Raw genomic sequence first — 12,895 nt, 5'->3', positions numbered from 1 at the left:
AGATTTATTAGCCCCTTTTGGGCCCTCCTTCCTTCTCCATCAAGTAATTTCCCAGGTATAAGGAAGAAGATATTTTAAATTTTTATAGGCCTTAGAGACTTTGGTGAGTGTTGTTGATCAGCTAATTCTGCAGATGGTATGTTGTTGGGTCTTGCTTTTTTTCTTTTTTCCATTAGGATGATCTCTGCCATCTAAGCATAATGTTTAGACAATTTGCATTTATTATCAACATGATCAATTTAAAATTTCCCATCTTGTTCTCTGTTTTCTAAATGTCTCTTTATTCCTCTTTCTTCATGTTTTCCTCGTTTCTTTTGGATTAACAGTATTTTTTTGTGATTCCATTCTATCTCCATTATTGGCTTATTAGCTGTACCTTTTGTTTTACTTTCTAGTAGTTACTCTAGAGTTTATATAGCTAATTATTAATTTATCTTTAAGTGATATACCATTTCACACAGGAATCTTACACAGTATACTTCCATTCTGCGTCCTCATCTTATGTTATTTTATCACATTTTACTTCTACTTGTTATAAACCACATACCTAATTATTGAACTTTCTTTAAAGAGCCAGTTAGTTTTTTCCAGCTTTTGAGGTATAATTTACAAAACTATATTTAAAGTGTACAACGTGATGATTTGATATTGGTATAGATTGTGAAAGTATTTCCAGAATCAACTTAACCATTACCTTAGTGATTGTGTGTGTGTGTGTGACAACCTTTAATATCTACTCTCTGCAAATTTCAGTTATCTAATACAGAATATAATCACCATTCTGTACTTTCATTGTGCTGTTTTTGCGGTAGTCATGTTGTACTTAGATTCTCAGGACTTTTTCATCTAATAACTGAAAGTTTGTACCCTTTAACCTCTCTCCATTTCCCTAGTCTCCGGCAACCACCCTACCACTCTGTTTCTGTGAGTTCAGCTTTCTTTTAAGAGTGTCCAGTATTTGAGATTATGCAATATTTCTTTTTATTTCTCTGGGTTATCTCACTTAGCATAATGTCCTCCGGTTTCATCCAGGTTGTTACAAATGATAGGATTTCCTTGTGTGTGTGTTTTTTTAATGGCTTAATATTATTCCTTTGTATTTACATCTTTTTATACACAATTTTAGTTGCATGCAGAGTGTTGAACACATCCCTCATCAAAGTGTGAAGCAGGGGGGAGCCTGCCATTGGGTGGGAGAGTGTGTGTGAGTGAGGTGCACAGATCGTTGAGGTTACTGAAGGTGAGGCCTCCCCAGCAGTTCAGCTGTGGACTTGCTGCTGTCCTTGAAATGGTTAGTAGGATCCATGTTACTTTGACACGTCTCTGGCTCTGGCAGCCCCTCCCTGCCCCTCAGTTGTACATTCACCTCAGTACCCCTAGATGGGGCAGGAAAGAAGTGGGTCCTTTTGGCAGTATGCTGTCCAGCTGGGGAAGCTGAGTACTCACTTGCATGCTCTCAAACATTCCATGGTGGGAGAAATAGCTGGCGAGAGATCCTGAGTTACACCACTGTTGGGGAGAGGGTAACGTGGTTGTTTTACTTCTACATCTAATCCCTTTTTTATTTTGCTCCCGTAGTGTCCTGGAGCTTCTCTGCTGGACTCCAGAGTTCTACAAAAGCTGCCTTCTTGGTAGGTGATTGTCCTAGTCAGTTGGTCTTTGGGGAAATAGCAGTAGAAAACTCTTGTGCCATCTTGCTGATGTCATTTCAATTAACCTTTAAAAAGATTAAAATTGAGAGAAAAATGTCCTTAGCATTTAGCCATGTGTTTTATATTGTAGGCCTCTCTGGCTTTTTTGTGGTTACAAGTTTCCATTTGGTATTTTTCTTCTGCTGGAAGAACTTTAATATTTCTCATGAGATAAGTCAGAGAAAGACAAATACTGTATGATATCACTTATATGAAGAATAGGAAAAAAACAAACTCATAGAAACAGAGTAAAATGTTGGTTACCAGAGGATCGTAGGTGGATGGATAGGAAAAATGTTTAAGAGGACAGACTTGCTACCAAGTAGTTAAATAAGTGGTAGAGAATTAATGCATAGTACAGAGACTACAGATAATATTGTTACAATCATCAAACTTGCTAAGAAACAAACTCAGTTATTCCAACCACTAAAAAGAAAATAGTTAAATAATGTGATAAAGGTGATTATTGCTACAAAGGCAATTGTATTACAATATAAATTGTATACCTTAAATTTACACGATGTTATATGTCAAATATATTTTTGCTGAAGTATGGTTGCTTTATAATGTCGTTAGTTTCTGCTGTACAGCAAACTGAATCAGCCACATGTATTCATATATCCTGTCTTCCTTGGATTTCCTTCCCATTTAGGTCACCACAGGGCTTTGAGTAGAATTCCCTGTACTATATAGTTCATTCTTATTAGTTATTTCATTTAGTTCAGTTCAGTCACTCAGTTGTGTCCGACTCTTTGTGACCCCAAGAATCACAGCATGCCAGGCCTCCCTGTCCATCACCAACTCCCGGAGTTTACCCAGACTCGAGTCCATTGAGTCGGTGATGCCATCCAGCCATCTCATCCTCTGTCGTCCCCTTCTCCTCCTGCCCCCAATCCCTCCCAGCATCAGGGTCTTTTCCAATGAGTCAACTCTTCGCATGAGGTGGCCAAAGTACTGAAGTTTCAGCTTCAGCATCAGTCCTTCCAATGAACTTCCAGGACTGATCTCCTTTAGGATGAACTGGTTGGATCTCCTTGCAGTACAGGGGACTCTCAAGAGTCTTCTCCAGCACCACAGTTCAAAAGCATCAATTCTTCGGCACTCAGCCTTCTTCACAGTCCAACTCTCACATCCATACATGACCACTGGAAAAACCATGACTAGATGGACCTTTGTTGGCAAAGTAACGTTTCTGCTTTTCAATATGCTATCTAGGTTGGTCATTACTTTCCTTCCAAGGAGTAAGCGTCTTTTAATTTCATGGGGGCAATCACCATCTGCAGTGATTTTGGAGCCCCAAAATATAAAGTCTGACACTGTTTCCACTGTTCCCCCATCTCTTTCCCATGAAGTGATGGGACTGAATGCCATGATCTTTGTTTTTTGAATGTTGAACTTTAAGCCAACTTTTTAACTCTCCTCTTTCACTTTCATCAAGAGGCTTTTGAGTTCCTCTTCACTTTCTGCCATAAGGGTGGTGTCATCTGCATATCTGAGGTTATTGATATTTCTCCCCGCAATCTTGATTCCAGCTGTGCTTCCTCCAGCCCAGTGTTTCTCATGATGTAATCTGCATATAAGTTAAATAAGCAGGGTGACAATATACAGCCTTGATGTACTCCTTTTCCTATTTGGAACCAGTCTGTTGTTCCATGTCCAGTTCTAACTGTGGCTTCCTGACCTGCATATAGGTTTCTCAAGAGGCAGGTCAGGTGGTCTGGTATTCCCATCTCTTTCAGAATTTTCCACAGTTTATTGTGATCCACACAGTCAAAAACTTTGGCATAGTCAATAAAGCAGAAATAGATGTTTTTCTGGAACTCTCTTGCTTTTTCGATGATCTAGTGGATGTTTGCAATTTGACCTCTGGTTCCTCTGCCTTTTCTAAAACCAGCTTGAACATCTGGAAGTTCATGGTTCACGTATTGCTGAAGCCTGGCTTGGAGAATGTTAAACATTACTTTACCAGCGTGTGAGATGAGTACAGTTGTGTGGTAGTTCGAGCAGTCTTTGGAATTGCCTTTCTTTAGGATTGGAATGAAAGCTGAGTAAAGTTATTTCATGAGTAGTGTATATATCCCAGTCTCCCAATCCTTACCAGCCCCCCTTCCCCTCTTGGTACTCATACATTTGTTCTCCGTGTCTCTATTTCTGCTTTGCAGATAGGTTCATCTATGCCATTTTTCTAGATTCTACATATATGCATTAATATACAATATTTGTTTTTCTCTTTCTGACTTCATTCTGTATGACTGTTTCTAGGTCCATCCACGTCTGATGGCACCATTTCGTTCCTTTTTGTGGCTGAGTAATATTCCACGGTATAAATGTACCACATTTTCTTTATCCATTCCTCTGCTGGTGGAGATTTGGGTTACTTCCATGTCCTGGCTATTGTAAATAGTGCTGCAATGAACACTGGGGGTGAGGGGTACATCATGTATCTTTTTAATTATATTTTTCTCCAGGAGTATGCCCAGGAGTGGGATTGCTGGGTCATATGGTAGTTCTGTGTTTAGTTTTTTGGGGAACCTCCATACAACCTCCGTAGTGGTTGTACCAGTTTACATTCCCACCAACAGTGTAGGAGAGTTCCATTTTCTCCATACCCTCTCCAACATTTATTGTTTATGAAATTTTTGATGATGACCATTCTGACCTGTGTGAAGTGATACCTCATTGTAGTTTTCATTTGCATTTCTCTAATAGTGATATTGGGCTTCCATGGTAGCTCAGCTGGTGAAGAGTCTGCCTGTAATGCAGGAGACCCTGATTTGATTCTTGAGTCAGAAAGATCCACTGACGAAAGGATAGGCTACCCACTCCAGTATTCTTGGGCTTCCCTGGTGGTTCAGCTGGTAAAGAATATGTCTGCAATGCAGGAGACCTGGGTTCTATCCCTGGGTTGGGAAGATTCCCTGGAGAAGGGAAAGGCTACCCACTCCAGTATTCTGGCCTGGAGAATTCCATGAACTGTATAGTCCACGGTGTCACAAAGAGTCGAACACAACTGAGCGACTTGCACTTTCAGCAGTGATGTTGAGCATCATTTCATGTGCTTGTTTGCCGTACGGAAGTCTTCTTTGGAAAATTGTCAGTTTAGTCTTCTGCCCATTTTTTTGATTGGGTTGTTTGTTTTTTTGATATTGATCTATATGAGCTGTTTGTATATTTTGGAGATGAATTCCTTGTCAGTTGCTTTATTTGCAAATATTTTCTTGCATTCTGCGGTTGTCTTTTTGTCTTACTTACGGCTTCCTTTGGGCTTCCCTGGTGGCTCAGTGGTAAAGAATTTGCCTCTTAATGCAGGAGATGGCAGGTTTAAGTGTTAGTCACTTAGTCATGTTTGCCTCTTTGCGACCCCATGGACTGTAGCCCACCAGGCTCTTCTGTCCATGGAATTCTCCAGGCAAGAATACTGGAGTGTGTATGGTTTTAGGGAGTGCTCTAATTTCATTCTTTTTACGTGTAGCTCTCTTGTATTAATTCCTAGCTCCACTTATTGAAGAGACTGTCTTTTCTCCATTGTATATTCTTGTTTCTTTTGTCAAAGATTAGGTGACCATAGATATGTGGGTTTATCTGTAGGCTTTCTATCTTATTCCATTGATCTATATTTCTGTTTTTGTGCCAGTACCATACTATCTTGATTACTGTAGCTTTGTAGTACAACCCGAAGTCTGGGAGCCTGATTCCTCCAGCTCTGTTTTTCTTTCTCAAGATAGCTTTGGCTCTTGAGGGTCTTTTGTGTTTCCATACAAATTGTAAATTTTTTTGTTCTAATTCTGTGGAAAATGCCATTAGTAGTTTGATAGAGATTGCCCTGAATCTGTAAAATGCTTTGGGTAGTATGGTCATTTTCACAATATTGATTCTTGCAACCCAAGAACATGATACATATTTCCATCTGTTATCTTTGATTACTTTCATCAGTATATTTCAAATGTTTCAATTAAAAAATTTCTCATAGTGCATGTCTGTTTTCAGTGAATTCTATCAGCTTTTATTTATCTGCAAAAGTTTTTATTTTGCTTTCATTTGTGGAAAATATTTGTGTTGCGTATAGAATGTTGTTAATATTTTTTCTCTCTTGTTTTTTTTTATTCTTTCCACTGAGAAGTGTTTCCTGACATATGGACAGATTTCCTTCTCAGGACCCTCATCTCCATCTCTGACCACTAAAGCTCAGCAAAACTACCCACAAACGCACAGACAGCAGATTGCAGCCAGTCTCTCTGTTTTCCCCTCATTTTCATTTGGCTCAAGGAACTCGGTCAAGATGTTATCGTTCAGGCAGAGATGATGATGAAGCGAATTAAACCATGCTGATAGGATTGACTTAGCTAAATAGTGGTGAAGAGCTGAGAGGACTGATGTGTGGAGTAAGAAGTATCCCGAAGACTGACTGTGCTCATCCTGGAAAACATTTTCTTTGTAAAGTAGAACCCAGATTTTCAGTTGGACATACTGTTGTTGCCCAATGAAAAGATTGAAAATCAAGTTTTTTTTGTAGCTAGATGTGACCATATCACTAAATTCAGTTTAGTGAGATGAAAGAAGTGCTGTGTGCAACTTCTAGAAAGTGTTATTAGAAGGATTGAACCCTGCTTCCACTCTTTCCTACTGGCTATTATAGGCATGTGATAGCAGGCGCCCAAGCAGCTACCCTGGGCCTTGAAGGTGGGGACATGTTTTGAGAATGACACAGCATCAAGAGGGAAAAAGCCTGGCACTGTGAACCTGTACACACTGGCCCAGCTGCATCTGGGCTTCTTTTTTCGTGAGAATACAATTACCTTGTGTAAGCCATTGGCTTTATCTGTTGTCTGTTTTTGCTCTTGTTGTATGTGGTCGAACTTAATCCTGACTAATGAAAGCCAGGTGACAGAGGAGGCCCAGGTTTGAATCCTGGATGACTGAACAAGTAGTAATGCATTTGGTAAAGAGCAAACAGGTTAGGGGCTTCTAAAGGTAGATAATCCTATAAAACAATTAAACACCGACATGAATAAATCTCAACAGTTAAATTACTTTTTAAAACCTGAAAAGACTAAAGCTTGTTTTTAATTTGAATCCTTTTTCCTTTTGCTTTCTTAGACATGAACATTGATCTCATATGTTAATCATGGGAGGAATTTGATGACTTAGTCTTACATCATAATGGAGTTCTAAAATACTAAGTCTCCCTCTGCCTCATTTTCCTGTTAATGGAGTTACAGGTCTTAATCACATTCTTGAATTAGAGACTTTTAGGTTTGGGGATCCTCAAAAGATTAATTGAAATAAAACATGGAAGAATGCATGATATATTGAAACTATTTATAAAGGGCTTTTTTCTCTTTGGATAAGGTCTTTGCCCTGTCACTTACTGTTAACCTTTATCACATGTTTGAACTTTCATGTCAAAATTGTTGTTGAGCACACCTAGGGAAAAATAAATTGAGTTTACCTTTTTGGCTTTATTATCATAAAACATTGAAATGACAGTAATTTGGTGGAGATTCCAGTTCGCTTTTTTATCCTTTAAGCCAATCACAGAATTTTTAGGATGCAGGTATATTTGTAATCTATTTTCTCCCTCTGACCTTTCTTCTCCAGGACAAAGGTGATGGATTTGTGGTGGTAGTTTTAAGCTTGAAGCCACCAGGGAAACATTTAAAATGTCTTTAGGCAAGCTTGTTTTTCCTGTCTTCTTGCTTGGTAGTTAGTGTTGAAAGCTGAGTATCTCTTTGCTTTTTTAAAAGTTTGTCTTCTCTAGGTGCTGGCAAACAAGTTGAAATTTAAATGACCTATGGAATTCTTCAAGGCAGTGACTGTATGTGGGAAAAGGAAACCTTGAGGCAGATTCTGAACTAGAGTGATGTAATGCATCCCCGGAAAGCAGTGGTTGGAATTTAGGTAGCTCTGAGCAGGTAACTTAATAGCAGAGGATACTATACCTCTGCTATACCAGAAACAAGCAGGTATAAAAGAAGAAAAGAAATGGGAACAGTAAGACCATTGATAACAAAATAGAGGAGGGAGTAGGGTTTAGGGCCTCTCTGGAAATCCTTAGAGGCCGATGGCTTTAAAAGCCAAGACTACTTCATGTTTCTTTTGATAAAACAGTCATTACAAAATAATAATAAGGCTCAGGCCAGTATCAACACTGAAATTTCACCTATATTATGTCAATTTTTTAATACTTGTTTTAATGGCCTAGGGCAGTGTCATGTACAAAAGACTATCACCCAGACTGTGCATTTCATTGAAAACCAAGGCAGGCGTACTTGGAACTGAATTGACAGCTTTGTGGCTGTAAAGATAAATATAGCACTTTTCAGGTAGTGAATTCATGAATAATCAATGAACCAGCAAAGGACAAAAAGTGACATATGGCAGCCTGGTGTGGATTAAGTGTGATTGTCACTTTCCCCTTCCCACCTTTTTCCTTTCTTTGATTTATTGAAAGAAACAAAGGCAGCCTCACGTAGCCAGAACACAGTACCTCTGGAAAAATCCATGTAGACAAAGTGTTTACCAGCAAGTTTATTCATTAAATGTCTCCTCTTCTCTTTGGTTGTTTTAATAGGCCAGCCCAAGTTGTTTGTGTTAATTGAAATTGTATTCAAAATGAAAGTTTAAACGAGTAAACCAGTTTCTGTTTTTTTAAAAATTACTACTGTACAGTATTTTCAAATCAGTAACACGTAACTAGTTACGCTAATGTTGCACAGTGTTCTCATGCTTTTACCTAGTGTGTAAACCACGCGAGGTAGAAGGCATTCTTGGTTTTTCCCTTTGTAGCAACCAACAGTTTATTGGAGTCAATGATGATTTTATTATTTTTAACAAAAAAAAGGAAACCCCAACAGATTTCACAAAATTCCTTGGTAACACCAAGGTTTTGCAGAATAATAATCTGAGGGGCTGTTAATGGGAAGGTGTTTGTTCACAGCTCAAATAATAACCATAGCATTTTAAAACAATATTCTTCCTGGCAGCTATTGAAGGGTGGGATTTTAGTCCAGTGAGTCAGTTTGCACCTTTTGTTCACCTGGCTTTGTGCCAGGGATCTGATCCTGAAAGATTTAACATTGGAGAGTCTCTGAATAGTCTGATTCTCCAGTCTCAAAATTCTGCTCTAGTTTTTCCAAACCCCTTGAAATTGTCAGAGGAATCAGTGGTAAGATTAAAAAAGAGATTATTTGCTTTGAATGGCTCCTCCTGTTCCTCTACTTTCCAAAAAGTTCTGGAAACTTACTCTTAGACATGCAGATTCCCATCTGATTATGAAATATTTTGTTGATTTATTTGTAAATAATGTGGATCTTGTGGAAGTTTTACTGTGACCTCAGAAATCAAGGTGTGATTTGGGTTAGGTTTGTCGTATTCGACATCAGAGATGGTGTGCAGACCAGAAGTCGAGTCTATGACAGTAGGATGTCCATGGGGCATCCCTTTCCATCTTTCAGAAACAGTTAAAATGATTTTTATGATGGAATTGAGTACCACGAAATACTATCATGGTGGAGAGATTATAAGAGACACTTTGTTTTCTTGGTGGTGTAGAGAATCCTGGCTTCACTGATGGCTTCCAGAGGGGAATGGACCTGAAGGGAATGTAGCCTAAAGAACCCTCTTCAGAACTCGTTCTCCTCTTGGTCCCTTTGCCCATTCCAAATTGTGAATGCCATTGTTGTTGTTGTTCAGTCGCTAAGTCATGTCCAACTCTTTGCAATCCCTTGAGCAGCGGCATGCCAGACTTCCCTGTCCTTTACTATCCCCCGGACTTTGCTCAAACTTACATCCATTGTGTCAATGATGCCATCCAACCGTCTCATCCTCCTCTTTCACCCCCTTCTCTTCCTGCTCTCCATCTTTCCTAGTATCAAAATCTTCTCTAATGTGTGGGCTTTTAGCATCAGGTACTTTCACTTTTTACTTTCATGCATTGGAGAAGGAAATGGCAACCCACTCTAGTGTTCTTGCCTAGAGAATCCCAGGGATGGGGGAGCATGGTGGGCTGCCATCTATGAGGTCGCACAGGGTCAGACATGACTGAAGTGATGCAGCAGCAGCAGCAGCCGCCGAAGTATTGAAACTTTAGCATCAGTCCTTCCAGTGAATATTCAGGATTGATTTCATTTAAGATTGACTGGTTTGTTCTCCTTGAAGTTCAAGGGACTCTCAAGAGTCTTCTCCAGTACCACAGTTTGAAAGCATCAGTTCTTTGGCACTCAGCCTTCTTTATGGTCCAACTCTCACATCTCTGGATGATGTGATACGGTTTACTGGAAAAACCATAGCTTTGATTTTATGGACCTTTGTCGGCAAAGTAATGTCTCTGCTTTGTAATACGCTGTCTAGGTTTGTCATAGCTCTCCTTCCAAGGAGCAAGCATCTTTTAATTTCATGGCTCCATGGCTGCAGTCACCATCCACAGTGATTTTGGAGCCCAAGAAAATAAAATATGCTGTTGTTTTCAGTTTTTCCCCATCTGTTTGCTATGAAGTGATGGGACTGGATGCTATGATCTTAAAATCTGCTGCTGTTTTCAGTTTTTCCCCATCTGTTTGCTATGAAGTGATGGGACTGGATGCTATGATCTTAGTTTTTTGAATATTGAGTTTTAAGCCAGCTTTTCTACTCTCCTTTTCCACCCTCATCAAGAAGCTCTTTAGTTCCTCTTTGCTTTTTGCTATTAGAGGGGTATCATCTGCATGTTTTAGGTTCTTGATGTTTCCCCCTGCAGTGTTGATTCCAGCTTGTGAGTCATCCAGCCTGGCATTTCTCATGATATACCCTGCATGTAAGTTAAATAAGCAGAGTGACAATATACAGCCTTGATGAACTCCTTTCTCAATTTTGAATCAATCTGTTGTTCCATGTCCGGTTCTAACTGTTGCTCCTTGCTGCTGCTGCTATGTCAATTCAGTCGTGTCCAACTCTGTGTGACCCCTTGACCTGCATACAAATCTACCTACCTCCCTGAGGAGGTAGTCTGGTAGTAAGGTAGTCTGGTATGCCCATCTCTTTTAAGAATTTTCCACAATTAGTTGTTATCCACACAGTAAAGGCCTTAGCGAGGTCAGTGAAGCAGAAGTAGATGTTTTTCTGGAATTCTGGCATTGCATATACACAATCTTTTGGACTGGGTCAAGAGTGTGATTGTTAGTGCCATAAAGAGTGCCAGCTTGTAATCTTGCAGTCGAGTATGGTCATTAAGGACATACACTGGGAATCTCTGCTCTCAGATGGTGGTATATTGTATTTTCCAAAGATGGCTGCATTTCCAGCCCCCTGCTCTTTCTAGTCTGTGACCCTGATACTCCTCCCATGAGAGGAGGGGTCTCTATCCTCTCCTCTTGAATCTGCACAGGCTTGAGATTTGCCTATGACTAATGGAATGTCGCAGAAGTGCTGAGTGATGTCTGAAGCTGGGTCAGAAAAGACAGTTTATTCTCTGCCTCGTTTCCAGGACCCTTGCCCTTGGATCCCAATGCTGCCGTGCAAGGTGTCCTACGTGCTGAAGCTGCTGTGCTGCAGAGAAAGCACAGGACACAAGAGAGGCCGTGTGTACGTGCTCTAGGTGACAGCTCCAGCTAAGATGCTAGACCACAAGCAGCAACAGTCATACACACAAGTGAAAATTTCCCACATGACTCCCACCCCCAGCCATTGACGCGTCCCTAGTTGTTGAGTCTTCTTTGTTGTAGCCTCAGACATTGTACATTATGTTTGTGCTCTGTCCAAACCTCTGACCTACAGACTTCATTTGTGATAAAATTGTTTTTCAAGCCATTACATTTGGTGTAATTGTGTGATGTAGCTGTAGTGAGTGGAATGAAAATCTTGGCAAATTATTTGACTTTTGTGTCCCTTTTGTGTTTCCTATCTTTAAAATGTTCATGATAATAATAGTATTCCTAGACAAAAATGAGTTAATTATGTAAAGCATTTAGTGAAGTACCTGGCACATAGGAAGGGTTTATTAAATGTTAGCTGTTAACTAGGGGAAATCCATTAGACACTAAGTGTGTGGGGAAGCACTCTCATGTAAGAAATAGCTCAGCTTGACTTCATTAATGAAATTTTCATCATGATATATAAAAAGGGACAAAAAGAAGATTGTCACACTTTTAAGTGATATGGAGAAGATGTCAGTGTTTACATCACCATGTATAAAATCATGGATCATTAAAAATGTATACAGTCCTTTTAAGTCTTGATCCTCATCTTGTTGTGAAGGAATTAGTTATTTTGCTCCTTCTCTATTAGTCAGCACCTATCACCATGATATTTTAGTTGACTATATGTTGAAACACAGAGATTACCAGTTTCTTTTTGTTTTTAAAAATGTACTTGTTTAAAATATTGACTTTAGGCTAGCTACTCAGGTAGTTCCAGAACAGCACCAAAGAGTTAAGTAGCAGTAAACCACTTAGTTTTGGAGGCATTTCCCCTAACTACTTACTACATTGAAGTTGGAGTAAACTGAGAAAGCCCGAGTGGTATATTTATGCTTTGACTTCTAATACTGGAGAATAAAATTAGATGAGGGGAAGAAGTTAGACAAGGCTTTAATCTATTCCCATTGTTTATTCACACTAATGAGACCATGAATGACTGAAGCCTACTGTTTTCTTCACATTTTGTATTTCATGATGTATTACAAGCCAGTTAACTTGACTAGAGATTTGCTCTATTTCTCCTGACTCTTAGCACCTCCACACCTACCTTTAACACTGTTCTCCGTGCATCTGTTCATAGGCTAAAAATTCCAATATGCAGCGTGGAAGAGAATGAAAGGAAACTGTTAGGATATTCCATTCCAGGGATGCAGTGCAGCTGTAGAAGTGGTGTTAAGAGGAGCCCTGCAACAGTTGTGCTCTTAGGATTTCAGATTAGCACTTATTTTTTTCTGTTAAAAGACAAACTACAGCACATTCCTGATGTAATAGTAATAAATTCTCCTCATAATATGAGAAGAGAGAATGATAGAAGATCTAAATCAGTTGAGCATAGTTGCATTGCTTGCTGAACTGAACCATTATGGACTGAACTTAACAATGTGACCAAGTTAAGATGTGAGCAAAATTTCACCATCCAGTGGATAGTGGCAGAATGGAGAGAATCAAGGATGATCTACATACTCTGCCATTTTAAAAATTGTGTATATTCTTTTTGCAAAGATAATAATCTTTATGGAAATTATGAAAGAA

The 12,895-nt window shown here is 39.3% G+C and overlaps 1 protein-coding gene across 13 annotated transcripts in view; it reads left to right on the top strand.

Moving 5' to 3' along the window:
- The window catches only part of COA1 (cytochrome c oxidase assembly factor 1), an 80,229-nt gene that overhangs the window by 32,814 nt on the left and 34,520 nt on the right, over positions 1 to 12,895 (top strand). For 9 of the 13 annotated variants that reach the window (XM_005899416.3, XM_070369361.1, XM_070369364.1 and 6 more), the window contains exon 2: positions 1,579 to 1,631. The exons of the other annotated variants lie outside the window; for them this stretch is intronic. The gene's annotated coding sequence lies outside the window, so the exon portion shown is untranslated. The remainder of the gene's footprint in view (positions 1 to 1,578; positions 1,632 to 12,895) is intronic. 13 annotated transcript variants of the gene reach the window in all.

This window comes from Bos mutus, chromosome 4 (genome assembly GCF_027580195.1).
Source record: "Bos mutus isolate GX-2022 chromosome 4, NWIPB_WYAK_1.1, whole genome shotgun sequence".
NCBI classification, from domain to species: domain Eukaryota; kingdom Metazoa; phylum Chordata; class Mammalia; order Artiodactyla; family Bovidae; genus Bos; species Bos mutus.
Note: the sequence above shows the minus strand (reverse complement) of the source record. Positions and strands in the feature narration are given on the sequence as shown.